This window comes from Procambarus clarkii, chromosome 49 (assembly GCF_040958095.1).
Source record: "Procambarus clarkii isolate CNS0578487 chromosome 49, FALCON_Pclarkii_2.0, whole genome shotgun sequence".
In the NCBI taxonomy this organism is placed as follows: Eukaryota; Metazoa; Arthropoda; class Malacostraca; order Decapoda; family Cambaridae; genus Procambarus; species Procambarus clarkii.
In genome coordinates, this window is record NC_091198.1 from 26,425,840 (window position 1) to 26,435,839 (window position 10,000).

Sequence of the window (10,000 nt, forward strand, 5' to 3'; positions counted from 1 at the left end):
GTATATATATATATGTATGTATATATATATATGTATGTATATATATATATGTATGTATATATATATATGTATGTATATATATATGTATGTATATATATATGTATATGTATGTATATATTTATGTATATATATATGTATGTGTATATATATGTATGTATATATATATGTATGTATATATATATGTATGTATATATATATGTATGTATATATATATGTATGTGTATATATATGTATGTATATATATATGTATGTATATATATATGTATGTATATATATATGTATGTATATATATATGTATGTTATTAAATATGACCGAAAAAGTAAGATTAATAATTCTAACACGAATTTTCTCAATCTTTCGTACATTTCTTTTCACTGTTGGAGGTAATTCAAAAATCAATTCTCCAAAATTCATTTTTATTTCTAGTCTGACGCGACACTTGAGCGCGTTTCGTAAAACTTATTACATTTTCAAAGACTTTAGTTAACACATACACAACTGAATAGAACTTACACATCTCCGATTTTGTTTATATCTACATTTGAGTGAGGTGGATGGGGTGAGGTGGTATTTAATAAGGTATTAATTTCATCAACACAAGCCAGAACATGAAACAATGGGTATTGAATAGAAGTGATTGTAGAAAGCCTATTGGTCCATATTTCTTGATGCTTCTATATTGGAGCGGAGTCTTGAGGTGGGTAGAATATAGTTGTGCATTAATTGGCTGTTGACTGCTGGTGTTGACTTCTTGATGTGTAATGCCTCGCAAACGTCAAGCCGCCTGCTATCGCTGTATCTATCAATGATTTCTGTGTTGTTTACTAGGATTTCTCTGGCGATGGTTTGGTTGTGGGAAGAGATTATATGTTCCTTAATGGAGCCCTGTTGCTTATGCATCGTTAAACGCCTGGAAAGAGATGTTGTTGTCTTGCCTATATACTGGGTTTTTTGGAGCTTACAGTCCCCAAGAGGGCATTTGAAGGCATAGACGACATTAGTCTCTTTTAAAGCGTTCTGTTTTGTGTCTGGAGAGTTTCTCATGAGTAGGCTGGCCGTTTTTCTGGTTTTATAGTAAATCGTCAGTTGTATCCTCTGATTTTTTGTCTGTAGGGATAACGTTTCTATTAACAATATCTTTCAGGACCCTTTCCTCCGTTTTATGAGCTGTGGAAAAGAAGTTCCTGTAAAATAGTCTAATAGGGGGTATAGGTGTTGTGTTGGTTGTCTCTTCAGAGGTTGCATGGCGTTTAACTTTCCTTCTTATGATGTCTTCGACGAAACCATTGGAGAAGCCGTTGTTGACTAGGACCTGCCTTACTCTACAGAGTTCATCGTCGACTTGCTTCCATTCTGACCTGTGGCTGAGAGCACGGTCGACATATGCGTTAACAACACTCCTCTTGTACCTATCTGGGCAGTCGCTTTTGGCATTTAGGCACATTCCTATGTTCGTTTCCTTAGTGTAGACTGCAGTGTGGAAACCTCCGCTTAGTGTAGACTGCAGTGTGGAAACCTCCGCTTAGTGTAGACTGCAGTGTGGAAACCTCCGCTTAGTGTAGACTGCAGTGTGGAAACACCTATACCCCCTATTAGACTATTTTACAGGAACTTCTTTTCCACAGCTCATAAAACAGAGGAAAGGGTCCTGAAAGATATTGTTAATAGAAACGTTATCCCTACAGACAAAAATCAGAGGATACAACTGACGATTTACTATAAAACCAGAAAAACGGCCAGCCTACTCATGAGAAACTCTCCAGACACAAAACAGAACGCTTTAAAAGAGACTAACGTCGTCTATGCCTTCAAATGCCCTCTTGGGGACTGTAAGCTCCAAAAAACCCAGTATATAGGCAAGACAACAACATCTCTTTCTAGGCGTTTAACGATGCATAAGCAACAGGGCTCCATTAAGGAACATATAATCTCTTCCCACAACCAAACCATCGCCAGAGAAATCCTAGTAAACAACACAGAAATCATTGATAGATACAGCGATAGCAGGCGGCTTGACGTTTGCGAGGCATTACACATCAAGAAGTCAACACCAGCAATCAACAGCCAATTAATGCACAACTATATTCTACCCACCTCAAGACTCCGCTCCAATATAGAAGCATCAAGAAATATGGACCAATAGGCTTTCTACAATCACTTCTATTCAATACCCATTGTTTCATGTTCTGGCTTGTGTTGATGAAATTAATACCTTATTAAATACCACCTCACCCCATCCACCTCACTCAAATGTAGATATAAACAAAATCGGAGATGTGTAAGTTCTATTCAGTTGTGTATGTGTTAAATAAAGTCTTTGAAAATGTAATAAGTTTTACGAAACGCTCTCAAGTGTCGCGTCAGACTAGAAATAAAAATGAATTTTGGAGAATTGATTTTTGAATTACCACCAACAGTGAAAAGAAATGTACGAAAGATTGAGAAAATTCGTGTTAGAATTATTAATCTTACTTTTTCGGTCATATTTAATAATATATATATATATATATATATTGGTGTATACTGGCAGCAGGTTTTCTTTCAAACATGTTTCATTGAATATGACCGCATATTCTGTATTTATTATTTTCTGGTTTAGGGCTTCTATCCCTCTAACTATTTTCTTAGCATCAGGGCTTAATTGAAATAGGAGTTCTCCAAAACTCATTTTCGTACTTTTAAGGTGAAGAAAAGAAGTGATTTACTATAGAGTGTATTACACTTATTTGTATAATTTGCACGACGTTTCGAACCTCCATGGTTCATTCTCAAGTGAACAGATCTTACAATACTAGTTGATTTTATACCCGCATTAGGTCAGGTGATAATACAATGAAGGTGAAAACATGGGGGGATACATAAGGGATAAACATAGGGCTGCAGAAGGCTTATTGGCCCATACGAGGCATCTCCTATCTAAACACAAAGATTAATCCAGTGTAATTGGCCTGTTATGTTGGACATTGTCTTCTGTGTTGGCATCGATATGTTCTTGTCTTGTCCTTACTCTCATGGTGGGTAGAGTAAATAGTTCCGTGATTTGGGTGTTCATGGTAGGTCGCTCTATTCTTATGTGAATTGCCTCAAGAATTTGTAATCTTCTTGAATCTTGGGTTTTGTCTATTATGCAAGTATTCTTGCATAATTCTTGCATATTCGGATATAGCAACGCGGAAATAAACGCTGCTATAAGAAGACACTTGGACCGTTGGTATAATTCAGAACCTAGAACAGAAACCACAACACCCCCAATAAAATTATATTACAAATCAACCATGCACAGTGAACATATAAAAGAGGAAAGAATAATGAAAGAAATAATCCGTAAAGGAGTAAAAAGCACTACTCCTAACCAAAACATAAACCTGATAATATTCTACAAAACCAAGAAGACTTCCGAACTCCTTATCAAAAACAGCCCGAAGCCGACGGGGAACCCTCTACAGCAGTCAAGCGTTGTATACATGTACACTTGCCCCCACGAAGGATGTAACCTTCAATGTAAGTACATAGGTATGACGTCGACCAAGCTGACGAGGCGTTTGACATGCCATCTTCAATCTGGTGCCCCTAGGAATCACATGAGACAAGCCCATGACATTACTCTAACAAGAGAAATGTTGAACAAGAATACTTGCATAATAGACAAAACCCAAGATTCAAGAAGATTACAAATTCTTGAGGCAATTCACATAAGAATAGAGCGACCTACCATGAACACCCAAATCACGGAACTATTTACTCTACCCACCATGAGAGTAAGGACAAGACAAGAACATATCGATGCCAACACAGAAGACAAAGTCCAACATAACAGGCCAATTACACTGGATTAATCTTTGTGTTTAGATAGGAGATGCCTCGTATGGGCCAATAAGCCTTCTGCAGCCCCTATGTTTATCCCTTATGTATCCCCCCATGTTTTCACCTTCATTGTATTATCACCTGACCTAATGCGGGTATAAAATCAACTAGTATTGTAAGATCTGTTCACTTGAGAATGAACCATGGAGGTTCGAAACGTCGTGCAAATTATACAAATAAGTGTAATACACTCTATAGTAAATCACTTCTTTTCTTCACCTTAAAAGTACGAAAATGAGTTTTGGAGAACTCCTATTTCAATTAAGCCCTGATGCTAAGAAAATAGTTAGAGGGATAGAAGCCCTAAACCAGAAAATAATAAATACAGAATATGCGGTCATATTCAATGAAACATATATATATATATATATATATATATATATATATATATATATATATATATATATATATATATATATATATATATATATATATATATATTATATATACATTATATATATATATATATATTATTAAATATATATATATATTATATATACATATATATATATATATATTATTAAATATATATATACATATATATATATACACACAGTGGTACCTCGGAATACGAGTTTTTCGGATTACGAGCAGTATTTGCTCTGAAAATGTGCCTCGGAAGGCGAGTTTGTTGATACGCGTACAGGCCGACCTAGTGCGTGGTGGCAAGGCAATCGTCGCTCCTCACCCCTCAGTTTACCAGTGACTATCCCACGTCAATTCTTCACCCGGATTTTCAATGTTTTGTTGGATGTTTGGTCATTTGACCATAAAAGTTGGTATTATATATCTCGCCATGGGTCCCAAGAAAGCCAGTGGTAAGGTTTAACCTAAGAAAATAGTGCGGCGTTTCGGGCAATCGAGTGACAACACTTAAAAGTGTATACACTTTTCACTGTCCTGACATTAATTTTCGATGTACTTATTTCAATTTTGTACCAATGTGTTCGCAATAGAATGTTCTAGAAGAACATAAGTATAAAATGTCACACAAGGATACGTTAGACCGGCACCAAATAAAAAACTTCGTCGATTACACTTTTTGTGTCAACAATACAATGGTCTTACCTCGATGGTGCAATGCTATGCCGTTCTCCCAAATAGACTATGCGTCTATTAGAGAAAACGGAAATTTCGTGGCGGACATTTTCAAACTATCCCAAAGTCGATCGGATAACAAAGAGTTTTTCTCGTGACTCGTGAGCGAGTTCACTGTGCGACCTCAACCCAAAAAGTGGTAACGCTTTTGAGCGTCGTGATAACGATAAAGTGTTAAGAAAATGTGTGAAGTATGGGAAGAATTGCAAAGTTTTGTTGAAAAAACTCACCCAGATAAAGCTGTAGCAGGCCATTGCATTGACCTTTTAAATGACAATGTATAACACAGTATAATGCTAATGTGATGTCTTACTACAGACAAGTGTTAAAATGTTGGGAAAAACAAGTGTCTTTAGACAGATTCTTAGTAAGACAAGCAAGTCTTAATGGTATGCAGGCAAAACGTGCCAGTGTGTGCACACCAGTGAAGTCCTCACTGCCTGATGTTATAATGGAAGGGGACTCTCCTTCCAAACAGTAACACCCCTTCTCCTCCCTCCTCCTCACCATCTTCCATACGCCAACAGCAAGGTAAGTAATAACTTGAACATAATTTTGTAGGTTTATTTAGATGAATTAGGTATAAAATTTAGTTTGAAGTGGGGTTTTTGGGGTAGTCAGGAACGGATTAATTCATTTCCTATTATTTCTTATGGGGAAATTAGCTTCGGAATACGAGTTTTCGGAATTCGAGCTGTCTCCAGGAACGGATTAAACTCTTAAACCCGAGGTACCACTGTATATATGTTATATATATATATATATATATATATATATATATATATATATATATATATATATATATATATATATATATATATATATATATATATATATATATAGGAAAAAGGATGGAGGGATCAGGCCAATAGCTGTGGGCAATTCTCTCCGGCGTCTCGTCGCAAAGGCAGCTGCAAGAACAGTTAGTGATGCAGCGGCCAACATGCTGAAGCCAAAACAGCTCGGGTTTGGGCAATTCTCTCCGGCGTCTCGTCGCAAAGGCAGCTGCAAGAACAGTTAGTGATGCAGCGGCCAACATGCTGAAGCCAAAACAGCTCGGGTTTGGCATTCCACAAGGGTGTGAGGCGGCAGCCCATGCAGCTCGAGCCTTCATCGCCAACATCACAGACGAAAAGGCCCTTATCAAGCTAGATTTAAAAAATGCCTTCAATTTGGTGCGGAGGGATGCTGTACTCCGTGCGGTTCATAGCCATTTCCCTTCCCTCTACCCTTTTGTACATTCATGCTACAGTATGGATCTTAAGCTACTTTTTGGCGAACATGAAATTGACTCGCGAGAAGGCGTCCAACAGGGTGACCCCCTCGCTCCTCTCCTTTTCTGCTTAGTCATCAAACAAGTCACAGAGGTCCTGTCCAGCGAGCTTAACATCTGGTTCTTGGATGATGGTACCCTAGCTGGTTCCCAAGACTCCCTCCTGGAGGACATCAGAAAAATCCAGGAGCAAGGTGCAGTTTTAGGCCTCACCCTGAACCCTTCTAAATGTGAAATAATATGTTCCAACCAGGGCATCGTAGAGAGAATAGAGGGTCTTCTGCCAAATATCCATAAAACTAAACCTGAAGACAGCACACTCCTAGGAGCTCCCCTGGGGTTGAAAGCCATCGATGAGGTCCTTGATAAGAAAATCGCCGACCTTAAGAGGATGGATGGGAGGATTGAGGATATTGATGCTCATGATGCACTCTACCTCATCACCAGATGTCTGTCCCTCCCCAGGTTAACCTACTTTCTGAGGTGTTCACCATCTTACAGTAGCCAAAAACTAAGTGAGTATGACCGGTTACTGAAATCAATGCTAGAAAAAGCCCTTAACCTCTCTCTCGATGACCTACAGTGGAAACAAGCCTCTCTTCCCGTAAGACTTGGGGGCCTCGGAGTTCGAACAGCAACGCAAATCGCTGTTCCAGCCTTCCTGTCCTCCTTATCAGCATCCGACGACCTTGTGAAGGAAATTCTACCTGCCCACTTACATCAGCTGGCAGGTGTACATGATCCCAATTTTACACGCTGTGCCACAGAGTGGGCCTCTCGTGCAGGCCAATCACCTCAACCACCATCCCCAAAATCCCACAAGCAATCCAGCTGGGATGGTCCCATTGTAGACCAAGTTGCAGCAGAGTGCCTGGGTGCTGCAACAACACAACACGACATTGCTCGCCTCACAGCAATAGCAGCACCACATGCATGGGATTTCCTGTTAGCAACCCCAATGTCGGCAACTGGCACGCGTCTCACACCACACGCCCTCCGAATTGCTGTGGCCCTCCGCCTTGCTGCCCCAATCCACACCAGATATAGGTGTATTTGCGGCGAGGTGGTGGCTGACAGGTACGGTCACCATGGCCTACTCTGCCAAAGCACAGGGGGATGGCACTCGAGGCACAGTGAAGTTAACGACATCATCAAGAGGAGCCTCACCACAGCTGGATGCCCAGCTGAAAGAGAGCCCCGTTACCTAACGCCCCGTAACTCTGATGCTCTTCTTGGTCGCCCGGATGGTATCACAGTGAACCCCTGGAAGAATGGCAAGCAGTTGGTATGGGACTACACGTGCATATCAACCCTGGCTAACACCTACATTAACCTCAGTGTTGCACAACCAGGTGGCGCTGCCACCCACAGGGAAGCAGCCAAATCCCGTAAGTATAGAGAACTGGATCACCACTACAATTTTGTCCCCATTGCTTCTGAGACGCTCGGCGCCTGGGGTAAAAGTGCTACCAGTTTTTTGAAGGAACTGGGTTCTAGGCTCATTGAAACAACAAGGGACCCGAGAGCTGCAAGCTTTCTTTTCCAGCGCCTCAGTGTGGCGATACAGAGGGGAAATGCGCACTGCATCCAGGGTTCCTGCCCGCCATCTGAGGAGCTGGAGGAACTCGACAACCTATGACAACCATCTTTGTAACCCATATGTAACTCCTTTTTTGTAACGAAGTTCAAATAAAGTAAATATATATGTGTACATACAAAAGAATGGGGGTGGTAGGAGAAGATAATATTAGTGTTCAGTGAGAAACCACAAGATCTCCTCTGAATACTTTTTATTTTCTTCTCCGAGGCTATGGGTCCCCACATTGGCACCAGAGGTGGTACCCTCACAAACTATATATATATATATATATATATATATATATATATATATATATATATATATATATATATATATATATATATATATATATATATATATATATACAGTGGTACCTCGCATAACGATTGCCCCAAAAGACAAATATTTTGGGTAACGAACGGCCCGATCGCTGTCAAATCGTCCCGTATGACGAACGCTGGTTTGAGTAACGTCAACATCACATGGTGGGGTCGTGCTGCTTCATGCACATTCTTAGACGCCTCCGACGATGCACATAAATTATGTTGTTCTTGTTTAAAGATGCTAATGATGCTGGGATATAAAAGGGTGACTGCTGAGATGTTGCAAAAATTGACGTTTTTGTAGGAAAAAAGAAATGAAATGTCTGATATACAACAAATGTCAAAAAAGTTTGTTCGGTGTTCGGCAGGTAGGCTGCTTAATTATAACAATCTTTCTTTGTTTCAAATGTGTTCCATTTGTTTTTTATTTGTCATTTACGTCTCAATAATGGAGAAGCCTACCTTACATACACTGAATAAACCATTATGACATTTTCCTTTCTTCAAATGTGTTCAATATTTATTTTTCATTTGTCTTATAGCAAAAGGTTCGTTCAGTGGTCGGCAGGTAGACTGCTACATGTTTCTTACATACAAAAAACGTAAATAATAAAAAAAATGAAGAATTTTGAAAACCAGTACAAATGTCAAAAAGGTTTGTTCGGTGGTCTACAGGTCGGCTGCTCCATGTTTCTTAAAAAAAAAAAAAAAAAAAAACGAAAAATAAAAGAACTGTTGAAACAATTTGAAAATTGGACAAATGTCATAAAGGTTCGTTCAGTGTTTGTCGGGTAGGCTGCTCCATTATTGAGACGTAAGTGACAAATACAAAACAAATGGAACACATTTGAAACAAAGAAAGATTGTTATAATGGAGCAGCCTACCCAACAAACACTGAACGAACCTTTTGCTATAACGAATATGAAAGACAAGGGCTGCTGGCTGGGTTAGTACTGCGTGAGCAACCATTTGTGGCACACGCGCCTCTGGCTCTCAAACACCTGTCCGACCCGGTGTTGAAAGACTGTGCTCAGTCGGTGCAATTTAGACCCTATTGTTTGAAGAACATAAGGGTCATAACATTGGTGAAGCTAGGCGCAATAAGGGCTTAACACAACGGTCGGATGCCAGTGATACAGCACCTATGAGGATGATACAGCGAGCGTATCCAGGTGTAGCTCTGAGCCCCACCCTTGCCATCTCTAATGTATATAGATGATACATAGATGAATCGTTTTCTGCGTTCAGTGATGATGCATCTGATACAAGTAGCATAGATGAACAGTGTTAGCGGCTTCCATGGTGGTGGTGTTCATTGATATTTTCAAGAATACCTGAATCTTTTCCTGACTGATGGACACTCTTTGAGGCTAGCTGAATCTCTTCCTGACTGATGGACACTCTTTGAGGCTAGCTGAATCTCTTCCTGTGTGGGATCTTACAAAGCGATCTTTTCAAGACTACCTTACAAATTGAGCTTTTCCTATAATCGTTTCAATACTACTTTATGCTTTACAAGCTTGGCTACATACCACCTACAAGTACTAAAGCCAAGGGTGCACGCGAGTGCGTTATTTGCAAGCACACAGAACGATGAAACAGGAAACAAAAATCTATCTGTAGCTGGTGCAAGGAGAGCAAAGTCGCGCGGTGTACCATGGACTACTTCGTTGACTATTACGCACCTCCAAAGTACTGTGTAATAAAGTGTGTTACTGTGTAAATAGTATGTGAAACTGTACATATTGTAATTTTAGTGAATTTTTACCACGTAATATTGTGACAATAAACATTTATTGTGGACACATTACTGACACTTGTATCACAGTTTCATGGAAAATTATGAACATTCTACTGTATA

General features: G+C 39.5%; 1 protein-coding gene across 2 annotated transcripts in view; it reads left to right on the plus strand.

Annotated features, from left to right (window-relative positions):
* LOC123763243 (nudC domain-containing protein 1) overlaps window positions 1-10,000 on the plus strand; it is a 280,109-nt gene that overhangs the window by 221,976 nt on the left and 48,133 nt on the right. The window lies entirely within an intron of this gene.